The following is a 20055-nucleotide window of genomic DNA, read 5'->3' on the forward strand; positions in this document are numbered from 1 at the left end:
TCTATCTTTCCACATGCATAGGAAATAATATGATGATCATTCACGGCGCAGCATAAGTGGATAATGTCCATGATCTTTCCAGTCTTTATATTTTGAAACTTTTTCAGCCTAAGAAAATAAAGTGGCTTCAAGAGTTTTAAACATGTTTCTCCAAAACCCTTTTGAATTCTCTAGAACAGGAAATGCAGAATCCTCTACTTCTATGCTAAAAGAATAGCATATTTCTCTGCTTCCTTGCTCTTAAAAGAATTGATGGATAAAAAAATTTACAAATAGAAACATTACCATCGAAGCACTCATAAAGTCTTATACACAGTTGCATTTGTAAAAAAAAGAAATATATATATATATATGTATGTATAAAAAGGATGAATTTATAACCTTTAAAATAAATAAAAAAAATCAAAGCAAATAATGAACATGTGTTTCAATTAAGATGAAATGCATTGGTTTAGTACATCAAAATTCTCTCCTGAAAAATTACTTTAAAGCAAAAGTGCATTCTGTGGTAAGAAAAATCACTGAAGATGCTGTTCATGTACATTTAAGATATGGCATTTGCAAAATATCTTTACTGCAGTTAGCAAAATATTTACTCTAGCAAAGACAATCAACAGTAGGCCAGGATTAAATGATTCAAGAGTTCCATTTTATTATCAATCTCCATTTTACTTTTAAATATATTTTTGAGGATCTAGTTTTCCATCCAGATAAATTAAACTGAGGTAATTATAATTTTCCTATGTTCTGTGAGAAATCAACAACTGAAAAATACTCTTATAAATATATGAAATGAATATTGTGAAAGGTATGCATGGATACTTTTGACTTGCTGCATAAAACTGTCTTGCACATAGGTTTTTCTTGCATATAACCACAGTGTAAAAGATGACATTATGAGAAACCTTCTGACAAATTGATTAATAATCTTGAGCTGCTGAAGTTCAGCTGAGTGAGCAATTAAACATTCCAAACAGCAATGAACCTTCAGAGATAATTTATGATAATTTTATGCACAAGAGCTCAGTGGCTTTTTAATTTGATAGAATGTTAGTAGCATAGATTTCTAACAAGGGAGTTTCAGTGCTCCATACATCACTGAGATTACTTAAACATTTCAAATGTGGTTGATGAATGAAGTTTCCTGAGATGTGAGAAGATACAGAAAGTGTCAGAAGGTTGAGATTATTCATCATATCAATTATTGAAAGTGGATGCATTGACATCATACTCCCAGCTCATATTTTATGGCCATTATAAAGACAGAACAGAAATAACAGACTTGGTGAACTGCAGAACTGCTAAGATATCCGGCTTCTTCCCCCTTTTATTCCAGCATTTTGTTGTCACCACACAATATTAGCATTTCCAGGTGTTTCTTCCAAAGTCGTTCATAATACATAGCAGGAAAACAAGACCATTTGAATACAATCAGCTAAGACCTGGAACATGGCACATGGTGTGATTCCAGGGGTTTTTCTGTGCAGGACCAAGAATAGGCTTCAATGATCCTTTCCCACATCCTTACAACTCAGGACATTCTACAAAAAGCATCCCACAGACACCAAGAGAAAAAAAAAAAAAAAAAAAAAAAAAAAGGAGGTTAGATAGCATAAGCAAACTACAATTATTTTGGCAGAAATACAAATACTGAGTCATTTTCTGCTAAGGGAGAACAGGCTGCCCCTCATTCTTCCACTTTTTTTTTTTGCTTTTTTTGTCTTTTTGTTGCTTTAAAAAAAGCTACATTCAAACAGTCAAATTTTTTAATTCCTAGAATATTTCCCATTCTTTCTTTTATTTCTTCTTTTGGCAAGTAAAATATAATGTTTTAATCTTGTGTTTCTGACATACTTATGACAGTTGGAAACACAGTAATCTAAACTAAAGTAAATAATGTAAAGGGGCTCTTTTTATTGTATGAACAAAGATAAAGTCTCTGCTTTGAACAGAACACTGAAGCACTCAGATACCACATGTTTAAGAGAACAGACAGTTGGTGAGTTATTTGTTTTTAACACTACTATAATGATCCTGACAATAAATCATCATTTCACATATCCAAACAGTTATCCTTTCATTCATGCAAAGGAAAGAATGCTGGAAAATAAAAGCTAAAAGAGGGAGAAAAGCATTTCTAGAAGGGCAGCAGCTTGTTACTTAAACTCCTTCATATGAAAGGTCATTTGTATAAAGCACTATTAGTCAACACACCCCTCAAAGCTCAGGATCTAGGCAGACGGTTTGAAGAGTGATAGGTGGGAGAGTGGGAGTGTTTGTACAGACCTGGTAGTTCAAATCCTACCTCAGACTTGAGCTATTAGTCTTAGGCTAATGAAAAGAATTGTCTGACCCTTTGTATATCTTCAACATTATTGTTTCAAGGGCTGATTCCACTACAACTCAAAATGCAGTATTAAAACCTATCAACATAATTGAAAATCTCCCACCCTTGATGAAGGCAGTCAACATTAGCAGAAGAATCACAGAAATTGGTAAAGAAATGAAGTTCCATAGACATGATGATAACTTTCTGAAACTCTCACTAGACATTACTGAACAAATGCAACAAAGCTGGCAAGCAGCTTCTATGTCCACCTAGAGTCAAGTTGGACTGAATTTGTGGCATTGAGGTTATCATCCTTGGAAACTTTCTTTCAGCTGAGTCAAGAGTTAGTTCCACTCACATCTAAATAAATAGAATCCTTTTCCCAAAAGGATATCAAAATAAGCCCAAACACCAATCATGGGGGAAAATTCTCTCAAGAGGAAAGTAAAAATCTCCAACCTGTGTTAAGCAAAAATAAGTTGCCATAAGACTTTGAAAATTTTACCCAATGAAAAGGTTAAAAAGTGTATTTTTTCATCTACAGTAGAGATTGAAACAGTTCTCAAAACCAAAAAGTTGCCATATCTAGAATGATATCATAACCTTTAGTACACTGTGATGAAAAAATGAAATCTTAAAAAGAAAACAAAAATATTTTAGCTATTGTGAGCTTACTCTTAGGACAAGGTATCTGCAAGCAAGCTGTTGACAAATTTCCATTATCAGAATCTTTTATTAAAAAGTTATTCACACAGCTTTCATAAATTGCAAGACTATAGAATCATGGAATATTCTGAGCTGGAAGACATCCACAAGGGTCATCAAAATCCAACTCCCAACCTGGACAGGACAGTCACAAGAATCACAACATGTACCTGAGAGATGGGTACAAGTGCTTATTGAACTCTATCAGGCTGGTGTTGTGATCACTTCCCTGGGGAGCCTGTTAATATCTTTGACCCTTGTTAAGAATTGGGTATTGATCTAGGTAAATTTCCATGACCTCTGTCTCAATTTAATGGTATACACTGTTAATCATTCTGTTGGCTTGCACAATCTTGTAACCTCAGTTCTTCTAGACTATTAAAAAGGCAGTTACCTGACTCCCTGGGAGCTTCCTCAGGAATTGGACAGACTGGTAGGTACGAAGAACACAAAAACTGACCTACGTATTTTCTCTTCTAGGAATCTACAGCTCTCCTACCTTTATTCTGAAACAGCCTGTGATTATTATTTTTTTCTTACTCTTAAGTGTCAAATTTGGTAAGATGACTGGGCACTGATGTAAAATACCCCATCTACAAAGTTATAGCTCTACCACAGGTGTCATTTGAGTTCGCTTTGATCCCACGCTCATGAATCTCCATGACAATACATTCTGGAACACAAAACAGCTTAAACTACAGTCACTCCAGAATCTGCAGAGGACTTGGACGTCTCATTTTAATGCACTCAAATAACAGAAAAGATAAATGGTTCTCCTGACACAGGGACACTTCCTAAGACAATATTTTCAGTGACGTTCCACCAGTTGGGTTTTTTATTTCTTTTTCAGCTAACATGTGTATGGAGAAGGAAGTCTTTAAATATTTTCTCTTCAAAATTAATTAAAATACAGTTATTAAGAAAATGATAGGAAGAGTGAAATTCTCATCTGAAAATGTGTGCTGACATTAGGAGAATAAATAAAATTAGAAGCAATTAGGAGAATAAACAAAATCTCTGGAGAAATGTTAGACCTGCTTTCAGTGTGTCAATGCAGCCCTACTGATAGAGGCTCTTTCAATGTTTTCATAATGTGCCAATCAATGCTCAAAAGTAGAACTATTTGTTTTTATTCTTCAAGAGAGATATGCAAAACAATTCTGAAGTCCTATTTTACTAATATAAAGTAATGAAAATAAAATATTATTAACATAGTAAACTCTACTATAGATATGAAAAACAGTGCGTACCTAAAACTTGTACCTATAGTACTCTTTTAACAGTAATATTGCATGTAGCTTTTGGCAACTGCATTTGTTATTTTTCAAGCAAAGCTGGCAACAACTCAAAGGCATGGAAACATTGGGCAAACTCCAGCAGTTCCTTTCTTAGGCAAGATGTCTATTTAAATGAAAGATTTAACCTACCTTTTAATAGGATAAAAATGAATTACGAATAGAGTATCTTAAGCTCACTGCAAAATAGGATGTCTTCTTGTTTGCACTATTTAGTGTTTTGATTTCCCATTCATTGTTGAGGCCATAACGAGCATCAGTTATTACATGGTGGCTCAGTTCCAACATAAATCATGTAACCTCCTCCTCTTTATTGATTTATATTAGCATTTATAGATGGCACTCATTGTCTTTATAGCGTCTGAGATCTCACATTAATTAAGTTCAAATTAAAATAAACAATGAAATGCTGAAATATCCTGCAAGGTTTCTTGCCTAATGCCTACATTCAGTTTAGACCTCCTATCACTGTCATTCTAGAAATTCTAACTAGACAAACCAAATTAAACCAAACAAATAAACACAGCAAAAAGAGAAGAGCAGGGAAGGCATGCATTCATTCTTGAAATTACTACCGAACGGGTTTATTAAATTATAGTGTCAATACTGTATCAGATATCAATCTATTTGTGCAGTAGTATTATATGGAACCCTATATATCTCAGTGGTATCTATCTTATGAAAATATTTTAATCATTATTGGAGAACATTACGTTGTATTTTCCTACCTCCAAGAACTCCAATGCTCTTCGATGCACAGTAAGTTGCTTTTTTTTTCCCCTCTGAGAAGACAAATCTATACCTTACTTATAGTATATTCATGTAATTCTCAATCAATTTGGTTGATTTAACCCCATAACTATATTTAAGAGTAAATGGTAAGTATGCTGTACAGTAGCATATGACTGATACGAGATCTTCTTTTCAAGCCAAAATGGCAGTCTTCAATTTTTCATAAAAGCTATCAATATATAAATGTCATAAATACTATAAAAATACTAGAATATTATAGAAGTGCTATAATTATCATAAAAATGGTCCTCAAGAGCATTTTTCTAACTATTATAGAAAATTCAATGTTTAATTCAAATTGGAAACTCTCACATCACTTAAGTCTTTCAATGAACAATTTCTATTAATTTAAACTGAAAACCTCCCCTGGATATATTCTGACAATTTTAAGAAATGTGGGAAGCAGCCACTCACTGTGCAGCTAATCCTTAAAACACTTGTCTAAAAAATATATCTGACTCTCTGCCCATAAATCCAGCCCTCGCCCTAAATCTGGGCAGAGATTTCCACCAAGAGACATGCTGAAGCCATCGTTGGAAATAGTAGCTGGGAGAGAGCTCCCTGATAAGCCACAGTGCTGCTATGGCTTGTCTAGCTCTTTGCTACCCCACTGTTTTCAAGGGTCTCATATCTTTTGCTATTCCTATAGCCTAACCCTAATTATGGGTGGACACTTCTGTAGTGGGACATACAGAAGCCCCTTGCGAAAAAGATGCAATTGGGAGAATTCTCACAGAAGCCCCCACTTTATTTCCTCAATCTTTTCACCCTTCCTATGGGTCTCACATGTCTCTCAGGGAACAATAAAGGCAGTTAGGGAAAAGAAAATTTGGAAGCAAATTATGACAACATGGCAGGCAAAAGCTGTGGCTCCACCAACAAAAGGGCTTAGTCCTGTCAGGGAGTCAGGAAGTCATCCCATGAGTCAGGGTCACAGTCCAGATCAACAAGGCACAATCACAGGCACTGGCGTGGCTGCAGAGTAGCTCAAAGCAGACCAGGATTGAGTCAAATGTGAGAGACTGAGACATGTGTGAGACCATCTACTTAATGCAGTGGCCAGTCACAGCAGTGGAAACCCCTCCTGCTGCTTCTTCCAGCTCTTCCTCAAAGAGCTGCAAGGCCAGTGGGGGCTTCTCAAACAGATCTCATTTGTCAGAGATATCCTCCCAAGATATCCTCCCAAGAGGAAGAGGATAGTTCTCCTAAGTGATCCTAAGTCTTGAAGGAAAATTCTGCCACAGGATATACTGAAGCCCCAGGGGAAATTCTGAGTTGGAAAGGTGTCTTGTAGCAGCCTTTTCTAAGGTCATCAGCTTTCTCCTTCTCCCTAACCTAAACCTAGTCCTAACCCTAACCTGCTCTCAGAAGTTTTAGTAAAATTTTCATTAAGAATTCTTGCTAGTTCTTGAAAAGAAACTATTCTTAAAAAAAAAAACAAAACCAAAAAACAACCAAATAAATTAAAGACTAAATCTTTCCTTACCTACTTTAACTTTTATTATTGTTTTAAATGAAACGTAATCTATGTATTTGGTTTCTATGTGTCACGCATGGCATTTCCTTGTAGGTTATGGTGTACTTCTATCATTGTTCTTCCCTCAAAGTGATCTGTAGATTGTTCTTTATGAGATCTCAGTTTTCAGAATAACACAAATTTCCTGCTGTGATGCAGCAGTTTCTTGTAAAAACCACAATATTGATCTGAATATTTTAACTGTTTCTGCACAATTATGAGATAGTTAGGGTAAAAAAGTTGTACAATTAATTTCTAATTTGGATTTTGAAACCTCTGTTTAAATTTATTTTATGTTTACATGCTTGTTTTTATCATGATGCTTCTTTAATTAGTTATTCCAACTATCTTACTTACCATTGTAAATAATTTCCAACCAGTAAGTTACCCTGACTTTGCTCCAGGAAGAGAGAACATATTAAATCTGATTGAATGGAATGGAAGTTAAACCAAAAATCCAGGATTATGACCAATTCGAAATTCTGATTTTACTTTGCCACATTTTTGCAATGCTGCAAAATCATTCTCTTGGACATTTTCTTACTCCATGTGAATGAATTGAATTGTGATGTCTAATTGCTGTTGGTTTACTAAGTGACAAGGCATTGTTTCAGTGATAAATATTCTAATAGATTAAAACTGTTAGCACATGATACTTCCTTGAATTTTACTTTTAGTTTCAGAAAACATTAATGCCAGTGAAGTTAGATTGCCTCAGTATCTGCAGAAATAAAAACAAAGGAACTGTGAAGATTTCTGAATCCAGTTCATTTTAAATCTAGCATGATGAAAGTAGAGACAGCTTTCTATACTACTGATCAACTCTAAATATTATGATTTTTTTTTCTCAAGAAGAACTGACACATGGTTACAGATTTAGATCCTCAAGAAACATAGCTTCTATTTGGAAATCCTGGTTAAACAGTTTAAACACCTGAGTACTCACTCAGACTGATAATTGAACAGACTTCACTTTGAACTCAGGAATACCCTTCCGAGAAATGCTGTGCCCAAACAAGCACTTGCAAGACTAAACCTTGTATTTGTGATTCTGGAACCATTCAATATGTAGTTTTAGCTTTTTCTAAAGGAAAAACTAGTGAAGATTATTAATATTCAATCAAATTATTAAGATTGATTTGTTTTCTGTTTGAACAAATTGATGTATTTTATCATACATCTATTCTGGACTTCTGGAAAGCCTTGATACAGTCCCCCGCAGCATCCTTCTCGCTAAACTGGAGAGATATGGTTACCTTGAGTGGATTGTTAGATGGATAAGGAATTGGTTGGATGGTCACATCCAGAGGGTAGTGGTCAATGGCTCAGTGTATTGATATCCATCAGTGACAAGTGGTGTCCCTCAGGGGTCTGTTATGGACCACTGTTATTTCATTTCTTCATTAATGCTACAGGCAAAGCCATCAAGGGCAATCTCAGCATATTTGCAGATGAAACCAAGCTGAGTAGTGTGATTGACACACCTGAAAGTTGGGATCCATCCAGAGGGACCTGGACAAACTTGAGGAGTGGGCCCATGGGAATCTCATGGGGTTTAACAAGACCTAGTGCAAGGTGCTGCACCTGGATTGGGACAACTCCCAGTATCAGCACAGGCTGGGGATGAACAGACCCAGAGCAGCCCTGCCCAGAAAGACTCGGGGGTGCTGCTGGCTGAGAGGCTGGACATGACCCAGCCATGGGCATTCCCTGCCCAGAGAGCCAAACATGTCCTGGGCTGCATCCAGAGCAGTGTGGGCAGCGGGGACAGGGAGGGGATTCTGCCCCTCTGCTCTGCTCTGGAGAGAGCCCACCTGCAGTGCTGCATCAGCTCTGGGGTGCCAGCACAAGGAAGGACATGGAGCTGCTGGAGTGACTCCAGAGGAGCCCACCAAGATGATCAGAAGGACGGAGAACCACTCCTACAAGGAAAGGCTAGACAATCAGGTGTGAATACATGAAAGAAACTATATTATTTTGTATGACATATTCCTGATGTGAGGGAGAACAAAACAACATGGATATCGGTGACAAAACTTCCCTTGAACTCACTTGTTTCATGATCACGTCCTAAACAGCAAAATTTTGATTAAAAAGTGAGAATTCTTTGTTTCATTTGGATGCCTGACAGAGCAGTCAAGAAGAGAAAAAAATGGCAGCAAGAAAAAAAAATACAGCTATTTCTCTGTTAGTAAACAAGAGTGATTTCACAATGGACCTAATAGAGGGTGAAGTAAGAAATTGTATGATGGACAAACAGAAAGGAAAAAGAAAATGTAAAGAGACATTAAGGACATCTTCCTTCAGTCCCTGCTGTAAGAATCTGAGAGATGGACTGATGTCCCTAGTTCACAAAGCTCAAAAATATTTATTTATCGCATACATTTCCAGACCCCACTTTCAGAGATAACAGTGGTACCAGTAGTGTGCACACATAGAGAACCATATCTGTTTGTAATACACTAATACTTTACACAGTGTGTTTCTACTGCCTGAGTTCAGTCGATATCTTGAAGGAGGTGCACAAGCTGGGAGTCAGACCCCCAAAAGGTACCTGTTTGAAGACAAACGTACAGTCATTACCTTGGCAACAGATGCACATGAAAGTTCTTAGAAGAGCTCTTTTCTCACATATTCTTTTTTTTTCTCTCAGTGTTGGTTTGTATCTATATGTATGTTCAGGCTACAAACTTTATCTATCAAACTACAGCTGCAAAGTTTCAACTGTGACTTTTCTTATTCTTTTCTGCTTTCCAACAGCTTATGATTCACCATTTGCTGATGAATGGAAAGACTGCTAACTATCTGGCAGAGCACGCTGCTCCACCAGAAATATACAAACGTCTGCTTTACAGGTCATTTACATAACCTTTTGAAGAAGGAAAAGGAATTTTTTTAGTAGTGAAGACATGTCTATACACAACTGCTCATGGACAACTGCTTAAATCAGAGGCCCCAGACTGAATTTTCCCTAACATTTTGATTTAACATGTATGTACACACATGCTTAAAACACAAAGCCATACTAAAAATAAATTATTAATTAGAATTAATATACTTTATATTCATTAAGTATTAGCAACCCAGTTTCACAGGCATAGAGATTTACCCCAAACACGTAATATAAATCATGCTACTTACTCATGTTACTTATCTCCTGATTTTGGAATCAGTCTTATTTGGAATAAATTTTGCATCTTATAAATTGCTATCTTATTACAGCAAAAATTTATTATTCATCTGCAAATATCATATAAGCAGTCTGTTTATGTGGTGGATTGTGTACCTTATCATGTATAAATACTACTATAATCAGAAATTATTAGATAGAAGAAATTATGCTTCATGAAAAGTCCAATAAAGTACAAGTTTGGAAGGTCACATTTTTCATTTAACCTCTTCCTAGTCTTTTTCCAAATTAGTTCATGTTAGATTGTTGGACATGATTATGCTCTTTATTCCATTTTTCAAAAATCTAGATATCTCCTTCCCACAGGTACAGTAATTGGTCTAGGAGCAAATCAAAAGGTCATTGCATTTTTTGGTGGTCTTACCATTGTCCTCAGTGAATGAAGAATCACTTTACACAATACCTATTTATTCTGTTTCCTCCTCCTGGCAGAAATAATGCCTTGAGATATTAGTGGACTTTTCAGTTTTGGAAGAGTCTTGCATTCATATTTCAGAACCACAATCAGCAGCCTTTTTGTGTGCCTTCACCTCTTGGTTGCTTGTTCTGGTAGCTGATGGTGCTAGTATATGTCATCCTGTGTGGGACATTAAAACATCTCCCACCAACTCTGATATAAGGCCACTGAGGGTGTAATGCAGGACCTGTGGTATTAGTGGAAAGGTTCCTTAATTTTGGTTAGGTTTCACATTGGTTTTCTCCTTCTGCATTTCATACTGATTCATTGCACTAACCAGGATACAATTTTCTTCTGTCAGTGCATGTGAAAATATAGAAAAAGGAATACCATCTTCCTTGTGAATGAGCATTATTTGTAATGAAAAATACCAGAAATGCAAAACTGTTTTCAAAGTACTTGAGCTTGAAAGAACAAGTATTTGATAGGGCTGTTCTGCAACTATTCAAATTGTTTTGAATTCTTCATTCTCTGCCTGTCTCCTTCTGTATCATTTTTTTAAAGTATTCATCACAAAATTGTAAACCTGGCCTTGATAGTGTTCCTGCTCTGTTTTATTTTCCAGCACAATAACTGTGCTACTGTACAGTAAGGCTAAATGTGACGGATAGGTAATAATTTGTCAGTGTTTCAAGCAGAATTCAGGGACAATTGTGATTTGGGCTTCCAACTTTAAAATGTGATGTATAATTGACATTTTGATACTTCGAGGCCATGGTGTATTCTCACACTTCCATGAAAAAAAACCCAACTTGCTGACACAATCAGGAAACAGATGGTGACAAAGATCTTGCATTTAATATGCCAATCATTATGCTTTACTTGCATATTATCATCTCATTCATGAGGCCACTATATGAAGGAATTTTGCTATGCCTCTGCAAATCAATCAAGAAGTGTTTTAGTATTTTTTAAAATATAATTTAGGTCTTTCTTATCCTATGTTTCATTATATTTGGGGTGAAGTGTTTATGCAAATTTATTACACATGAAAAAATGCTTTGACAATACTGAGGCTAGAATAGATGTCAGCAATGAAACATTCACTATAGATAGCTTCAACAGAGAGACCAAGAAATGACTTGGCAACTGAAGTATCTGCATTTTCCATACTTTGCTGTGGTCCTTGATCCAAAGGCAGTGACACAGTAAGACAGTATGAAGGATGATGTCAAGTAGGAGGATGGATTTGGTAACGTGGTCTCATATCTACTAAGACCTGGACTTCAGTCAAAATTTCTGCTCAAGAAAACCACAGATGGCAGATTACCAATATATTTCAGTTAGAGTTAGCACTGGATTTGAAATCACTGAGTATTTGAGCCAAGCAAACCTCTTCAGCTCTGAAAATAGGCCCTTTCCTTGTGAGTGTCTGACACAGGATCCCATCATACAGGAGTGAGTTCATCCACTCACAAACTGAGCAAGGACCTTTCTTGGACAGCCTGAGGTCCACTGAAGATGTTTTAGCCCATTATTGAAAGTGGCAAGCAAAGGCTGGTTCTCTCATCTTATTTCTATTCTGCAATGTCCAGAGAAAGCTTCTTCCTTCATAAGTGTCAAACGTTCATGTTTAGATGGAGTAGAGATAAAGTTGTCACCATTTTTTTCTGTCTCACTCCTACTGTCTATCTGTAGGTTCCCCAGCTTCTAAAATGTATGTCTTTCCATTTAAAGAAGTAAAATATATTTCTGGTTCTTTGCAAAAGGATCAACGCTAGCAAGGGGACACAGCATGCAGCTTGATTATGTACAAGTGCCTTTTTACTTGGGAGAGAACATACATCTGTCCTGGTTATAGTTAGGTAGTTATTTCAAAAAATATATTTCTCCTGAAAGTGTTCCATCCCTGGAAGTGTTCAGAAAAACATGTGGATTTGGCACTTAGGAATATGGCTTAGTGGTGAACACATTAGTGCTGGGTTAATTATGATCCCTGATCTTACAGGTCTTTTCCAATCTTAGTGATTTTATGAATCTATGAAGTGAATGGAGATATATTCTGACTTTCAGCTTGTATAAGATGGATGGAAAAGAGGGAGAATGGTTTTGTGATGAAAATTAGAAAACAAGATATTTCTGGAGGAGGAAAAGGAAATTTATGCTCTTTTTCACCACAATCCTAAACCATTCCAGGCCCAGTAGATTTCAATAGCTATACCTATGAGACAAGTCTCATGGAGGTAAGGGATTTTAGGTGCATGAAAAGTGAGCCTATGTTTCTTTCAAATGTGTCATAACATGGAGTTTATGGTAGCCTTTTAGGACATACATAGCCTTTCCCCTGCTAATTTCCTTTCCCTAAACTTCAGCAATTTCAGACTACTTGCAATGTACTCTTTTGGAGCAGATCTTCACTGACTCATAACTGGGAGTTCTGTAATCCCTATTTTGTTCTATTCCTCTCATGGTATGGCATTCTTAATTTAGCTTGTCTAAGCAGGCTTGTGGTTTACAAAACCAGAAATCCTCAAAGTTGCAATTTTGTGTTCCTTTTAATTTGGTTAAGAAAAAAAATTTGCCCATCAAACCCGATACAGCACTGTGTAACAGTTGAGGTGTTCTTAAACAAAGCATCAGATTTATTATTTGTTTTATTACTTATCAAAGACAGTGGCTAACACACCTTGCATTATCTAGACAGCAGTCTGTTGGCGTGTCAAAAGTCAAGGTTACATCAGCTCTTGACTTTATCCAGGCTCTATGATGTACAATGTCACTGTGGCAGAGCACTTCCTCTTTGTTCCAAGAGAACTTGATTAATAATGAACCCATCTAGAGTGTACTCAGATTGTGATAAAGAGCTTTACACAGAGGGTCCTATTTTAGAGAAACAGGTGTTGGATTTGATTAGAGAAAAATTACATCATTCAAGGGAAAGAGGAAAAAAAGCAAAGGGAAAGGAAAGCAAAAATAGAAAAAAGTAGCTACCAGACACAAATACATTTGCACATATAAAGCTGTTCTAATGAAAGCCAAATTGATTTGACATTCAGTGGCAGTTTGAAGCCAAAAAAAGCAAAGCAGCCTACAAAAGGCCCAGCTCATTGTTTATGGAGTGTCATACTTCATCATCTATGAGACCAATAACAGTGATGGGAAGACCTTTAAAGCAGGGAGTTTGCACAGAATGGCTGTGTGGATACCACTGATGCCAGATGCACTAGAAGGATTGTGAGCTATTTCCTGAATTGAAATCATGTTTGTCAGATAAAGTAGATGCTCTCTGCAGATTATATCTTTGAGAATAGTATTTAGAATATTGTTAGAATTCTTGGTTGATTTCTCCTAGACAGACACAGCCACAGTATTTATCCTATGATGTGTACTGATCATCAAACTGCCCTCAAGAAAAAAACACAGAAGAGAAAAAATTACCTAACATGAAAAAGCAGCTTCCAGCAGACAAAAATTAATATTTTTGTGAAAAAGAAATTTTCACAAAATCATGTAAATTAATGTAGGCATCCTTTCATCATATTTATTTTCATTGATTACTTTGAAAATATTTTTACAAACACAATTTGGTTTTTTTTTTACATTTTCACTAAAGTAGTGGACCTCTATTAAAAGCAGACTGTAGAATATATTCCGTCCATCTCTGTTTTCAGTTAGAACACCTGGTGAGGAGTGACATGTTTATCAAATGTTGGTGAATGCCAACATGAATTAAATAAGCCTTCAAAAAAATGTGAGATAGTATAGACTTGTACAGGAAATTATATGTGTGGAAAGCAGTCTCTCTCTTTCTGCCTTCTAGCTATGATCTCAATCTAGATATCACAATATTGATATTAAATTCTGATACTAATGTTTCTGTTTAGATTTCACTAGAAAATCTGTTGCTTTTTGGGGAAAAAATTCTGAAATTTCATCCTCCTGAGTTGCAATTCTCTAATTACTCACTGAAGTACAAATAGACAGTGCCCTCAAATTAGTAAGTCATTAATCACATATAACATATAGTATCTAGTGTGGCATTTTAACTCAAAATGCACTATCAGGGTGACCAAATTTATAATGGATGGCACAAGTGTAGACAAAAAAATTAAGAGAGAAAGATACACATCTGTTGATCTAAGTAAGTAAATGAAACATTTTCTTTCATTCACATTGAAAACAAAAATCAGTTTAACTTTTTGGGGTGTGAGGGTATGTGTGTGTGTGTGAACTTTCCATTCTGTTTTCTGTAAATGACAATCTGTGAGTTTATAAGCATGACCACCCACCACAATAAATAGATTAGTAGGTCAAAATGTTTTACTATTCTTCAAAATCCAACATTATGTTTATTTTAAGTATTGTACTCTGTGCCATATGAAGACAGTGTACATTGGTTATTAATTATGTATGAAGATATAATTCCTGCTGTGTTAGCTTTACATTGTAAATCATGATTTAGGATTTTTTGTCAAACTTAAGAAAACTATAAGCTAAACTGGAATGAATTAAAATTTCAAAATTCGCACTGTGGTAGTACCTAGAGATTCAAGGATGTTCTATTCTAACACAGTAGACTTCCGTTTGCAGAAGTGGGGTTGCTCTGTGTCAAACACACACAGGTTTAGTAGTCACTCTGCAGTCCTCCACTGATGGCAGTTAATTTTAATAAATTGCACACAATATTGCAGACAGCATAAGAAGCCCTTTGATAAGTGGATTTCACTTTATTTCAGGCTGCAAGTGTTCTCATGGATAATTTTGTTGTGGGTAAAGTAAACAGGAAATCAGTTAGTGAAGACTGAAGAAATTCATTGCTACCAAATTTTGTTAAAACATTTAAAATGTTACCTTTCAGAATTCAGTGTCAGAATTATAACACCACAGAAGTGAATTTACATTTTCCTTAGAGCTATTGTTTCACACTGTCTGAAGATTCAGGCTATGTCTTTCACTGCTGAGAAATGATGTATTTTATATCAAGCAATGTAAACTTTTATAAATTACTGAAAACAAGAAGACAAATTTCACTTTAATGTTGCGAGTCAAGGTAAACTTCAGGCCCACATGTGCCATTACATTGACAAAATGTAAGAGGAATTCACATGACATTAACATGAAAATATATTATTTCCAAGTACTAATAATATATACAATATATTATTACCAAGTACTATTCCACTTTATTTCAGTATTATTTCCATTGTACTAATTACCGGATATTTAGATTGGAATATTCTCTCCACTACACTCACTACAGTGAGTTATACACTCACAAAATCTGAAAGTACCTTGAATTTTAGTTTTGTATTTCCTTCAATGTCTGTGAAAAGTAATAGTTTTTATTTGAAATCTTTCTGAAAAAGGGAGAACCAAATTAAATAGGCTCAGTGTATAAACTTAATGCATGATATTAAAAAGAAATATATTAAGAAATAAATTTGCTTGGTACAAATTACAATGTATTGTTTATATTAGTTACAGACAATTTGTTTTTTCACTTAATCACTCTTTCCTTTGTATGGTATATCGAGACCAAATAGTCTTTGTGGAAAACATTCATAAGTTATCTTAGAGTGAGAAGGGTGAATATCTTAAATTTCTAGTCTGGTTATTGAAAATTTATATGACAAAAAAGTAACATTGACAAAATAGTTTTTCATGTTGATATTTTCTACCAGACAACTGGTGCCATTAAACTGGAAAACTGTTCTCAAGTAGTAGATTTAGGAACTGCTTAGTTCATGAAGGACAACTGATTTGGATGTGTAATTACCAGGTATAAAACAGCTATTTCATCTAGTAAAAAAAAAAAAAAAAAGAAAAAAGAGCAAGTCACTAAAAGCTGAAGATAGACCAAGAAATAAAGATTTTAGTTTTATATTGTTTTCCTGATGCTTAGGGCATTAACTCCTGGAACAAATTAACTCAGCAATGTACACTGTACATTGCCTGTATTATCTGAAACAGAAATGGATTTTTTTTTCCCCTGCAAGACCTCCTTGACTAATCCAAAGTTGATACAAAATTTGTTGCCTGAGATAAAATGTGGGAATTTCCCTTCTCTGATAACTCATATTAAATGTGTAACTTTGCATAGCACTTCCTTGCCAGTAGGGGTTGGATGGTTTAGATAGATGGTTCCTGAGTGGTGCCTTCCCTGAGTGGCTCAGGAAAGAAGACATTAGACACAATTTTGTGCTTGAGTTTTATATAGTTCTAATAGTCAGGATAACCTTGGAATTTCTCTAAAGTTTTTACTAGAACCTGTAGGACCTATAAATACACGCAAGGAACAGAAGAAATCCTGCAGGAGTGAAAATATTCTTCAAGTGGGAATTCCAAAAGTGGTTATTTAGATTTTTAGCCCCTTGACATAGTCAGTCTTTTCTGCAGTATTGTAGCAAAAATATTGTTAACTGCATTCTTTTTATTTCCAGAGACCACAATCTGTTTACTTGTATTCTACGCAGCCAAGTCTCTCAGTACCATATTTTATTCCATTTATCTTGCTTAAGCCTGGTAAATTCACCCTGCTACTCCTTTCACAGCCCAGTAGAGTCAGTGCTGCTAAACACGATCTGAAGAAGACTGGGATAAGCAGGTATACTGAAAGCCTCATTGACGCAGGTAATCTCTATGGTTGAGGGGAAAAAATACTGCCCACGGCATGGATGGAAAAAAGATGGTATTAAAAAATCAAGGCAAGATTTATTCTTAGATAACTAAGAGGATTGAAGCTGAGCCTGTAAACAGGACAAGTTAAATACAGACACTAAGATAAGAACAAGCAGCTATACACATTTTCAGTGGAAACCTTCAGTGAAAAAAAAAAAAATTAAAGCAAGTATGACTACTGACTACAAACTCTGTTCTTTAGAGACTTTTTTTAAGGAGAAAACTTTCTTTTGCTTGGGAATCCGGCAAGAAATTATTTTAAGAGGAAGGAAAGAAAGACAAGAGGAGTTATCCTGGGAAAAAGACCAAAATGCAAGGCCCTCCTCCTTGTACCACTCTGTATGCCACTCTCTTGTTGCAGTAAGCTGTTAGGAGGCTTAAACAGCTCCACAGACAGAAAACCTTCACTCATGCCAAACCCTTCCTTTTAAAGCTGAGTTCCTTAACTAAGTCCAGGCTTAGCCCTCCTTGGGAGGCTTCAAGTTGTCTTCTATATGGCTTTAAGCTCACCAGCTCATTCAAAAGGCTCTAAGTAGTGACACCAGTTCTAATTGTGCAGCTGGAAATGACTGGAGATCAAACCATGCTGCAGTAACTTGCAAAAGTTGAGAATGAGTTGAAAATTACTTCCTGGGAAGTCACTTTGCCTGAAGTTTGCATGACATCTGTTTCCAAGAGATTCACAGACACAATTCATGCACCATTACAAGCCCATCAGTTTCTGGAAAGGAAATGCATGTACCTATACTACAGCACATCTTCTGTGCAGACTTTCACGAACAGAAAGTGGTTGGTGTAAGTATCTCCAAAATTATGGTTTTAACACAATACCTTAAGGTGTTTAACTACAGCGTAAGAACAGGATGCAGTTCAGTGGCTATTCTTGCAGTTCAGAGGGGAAACCTAACTTACACTCTCTGAAAGATTTCATATTTATGGTCATGTCAGAAGTTGGATGAATGTGGCTCTCTGAGTAAAAAAAAAAAAAAGCAGAAAATCAATTAAGACAAAGGGAGAAAAATAATCTAATTTTGAAATCATTAATTACATAATAATACATTCTGAAAACAGAGTGATTTTCATTTGGTCATCCTCATGAGCATGACTTTTAGACAAAAAAAGAATCTTAAAACCAGACATGTCTAACCCCTTTTAATAAAGAACCAGCAGCACAGAAAACTTTGCATTTTGTGTATCAAAGAATGACATTGCAAAGTGTTAAAACACCCTCTGGTGAGATGCCCAAACTATAATAAAACTAATATCTATGTGAAAATATACTTCTAACAGAAGGGATCTGTGAGAATAGGTATTTTATTCCTGGGCCTGACTGTGCAAAGATGAGTAGTATTCTCAGATCTATGAAGCCTCAAAGCATAAAACAAAGAGAAAACAACTCTGCACTGTAACACAAATCTACTTCTTGTATTTCATCAGCAGCAGTTACTAATCAGCAACTGGGTTTTAGTTAGTCATCTCATTGCTAAACAAAAGAATTCAACAACTAAAAAAATTAAAGCCCACATAAAAACAAGCAAAAAACCCCCAAAAACCCAACCCAAACCAACCAACCAACCAAACAAAAATCCCAAACACAAATAACAACAAACTAAATGAAGCAGGTTTTGCTGCTAAAAAAAGTAAACCAGTGTGATTTTACCTGACAACACTCTTCCCCAGCTTCTTTGCTCCATTGCTTTATTCCAGCCCCTGAAGCAAGAGGATATATATGTGGAAAGAGACTGGTTCAATTAAAAGCTGTTTTCATATGCAACTATTATCTTATTGTAAAAATACACTAAACAACTAAAGTAGAAAATAAAGCAGTTTTTCAGGGGGTATTGTATAAGAAAGCATATCTTTATTTTCCACATACTATGTGAAAGGAAATTGAGTGTTTTTTGGTCAACTGTGAAATGCCATTTGTAAATGGTTCATTGGGATTTCTTTCCCCTCTTACTTATGGCAAGTTTGGTTTTGTTTATGAAAATAGGTTTGATCAGCTAATCAGAGTGTAGAGGTAGTGTTCACTCATTCAGCAATATTCAGCAGGTTTTATTCACTTTTATGCTTCATTGCATTTTCTCTCTTGGAAACTCATTTACATAGTCTCCGTATGGTCATTTCACAGTAAATGTTTCTGACTCCGGGTGCGCTGGCTAATAATTACCCTAAGTTATCTGAGAATACCCAAGTTCATCATGAATATACAGTTATTTCTTAATACTCAAACTCTAGATTGAAACCCTTTGACTAATCCAATACTACGAAATGTCAAGCTGTTTACCAACAAAAAAGACGGTGCCTCTGCTTCTCAGCCCCTGCGGAGAAGCTGAAAATGACAGTGTTTACTTAAAGAAGGGGAGAAAAAGAACTCCCCTTCCTCTATGCTTGATCCTGTGGCTGTTGGAATGATTACCTTTTGTCATGGATTTCAATGGGGACTGAATTTGACTCTTTCATCTTTTAATGCCTCTGCTTTTCTGGAAAATATTACACAATAATACTTTCTGCAGATGAGATTCTGCTTTATTTCCTCATCTACTGATTTAGTTTAGGTTTCCAATAGTCTTTAATACAGAGCCATGATGTTTGTGTATCTGAATAAATAATCTAACTAGAAAAATAAGAGGGGAAACAAGATTTTTTTCCTTGGAAGTTCTGTTGGCCAACACCTGCATGTATTTTTACCATAGCATCCCAGCTTCCCTGAGCTTAGGTGACTACTTTCCAGCATTACTGTGGCATGAGGTGGCTTATACTTAGACTTTTTCTTTTAGTCAGAATAGAGTTTGAATTAAATGACTATGGAAAGGGTCAAAGGCAAATTATGAAAGACAGGACTTTCCTCCTGTTCCTCCTTAGCAATTAAATTTAGAAGCACCAGTAACTTTAATCATCAGTTACACAGTATTAAATCATATAGGGTTTTAGAATTCAGCAGAAGAGATAAAAAATTTCTGAATGGGGATGAAAGAAAACACAGAAAAGCCTATATAAACTGCAGGGAAAAAAATCCTTGTTTGATATTTTACAGAATACACAAAAATAACATTTGGATAATCATTAAATAATACTGTGAAAGTCTACTGTGCAAACAAGGAGTTTCTCAGGGTTGTGTATGTGTGTGCTATTTAATTGTTTTGGATTTTT

The 20055-nt window shown here is 35.6% G+C and overlaps 1 long non-coding RNA gene across 1 annotated transcript in view; it reads right to left on the reverse strand.

The window, feature by feature from the left end:
* Positions 1 to 446: 446 nt before the first annotated feature.
* Positions 447 to 20055, reverse strand: part of LOC119701016 — a 47582-nt gene continuing 27973 nt past the window's right edge. Inside the window, exon 5 of the long non-coding RNA XR_005256981.1 lies at positions 447 to 1541. This is a non-coding gene — a long non-coding RNA (uncharacterized LOC119701016). The remainder of the gene's footprint in view (positions 1542 to 20055) is intronic.

The sequence above is a fragment of the Motacilla alba genome, chromosome 5 (genome assembly GCF_015832195.1).
Source record: "Motacilla alba alba isolate MOTALB_02 chromosome 5, Motacilla_alba_V1.0_pri, whole genome shotgun sequence".
Taxonomy (NCBI): Eukaryota; Metazoa; Chordata; class Aves; order Passeriformes; family Motacillidae; genus Motacilla; species Motacilla alba.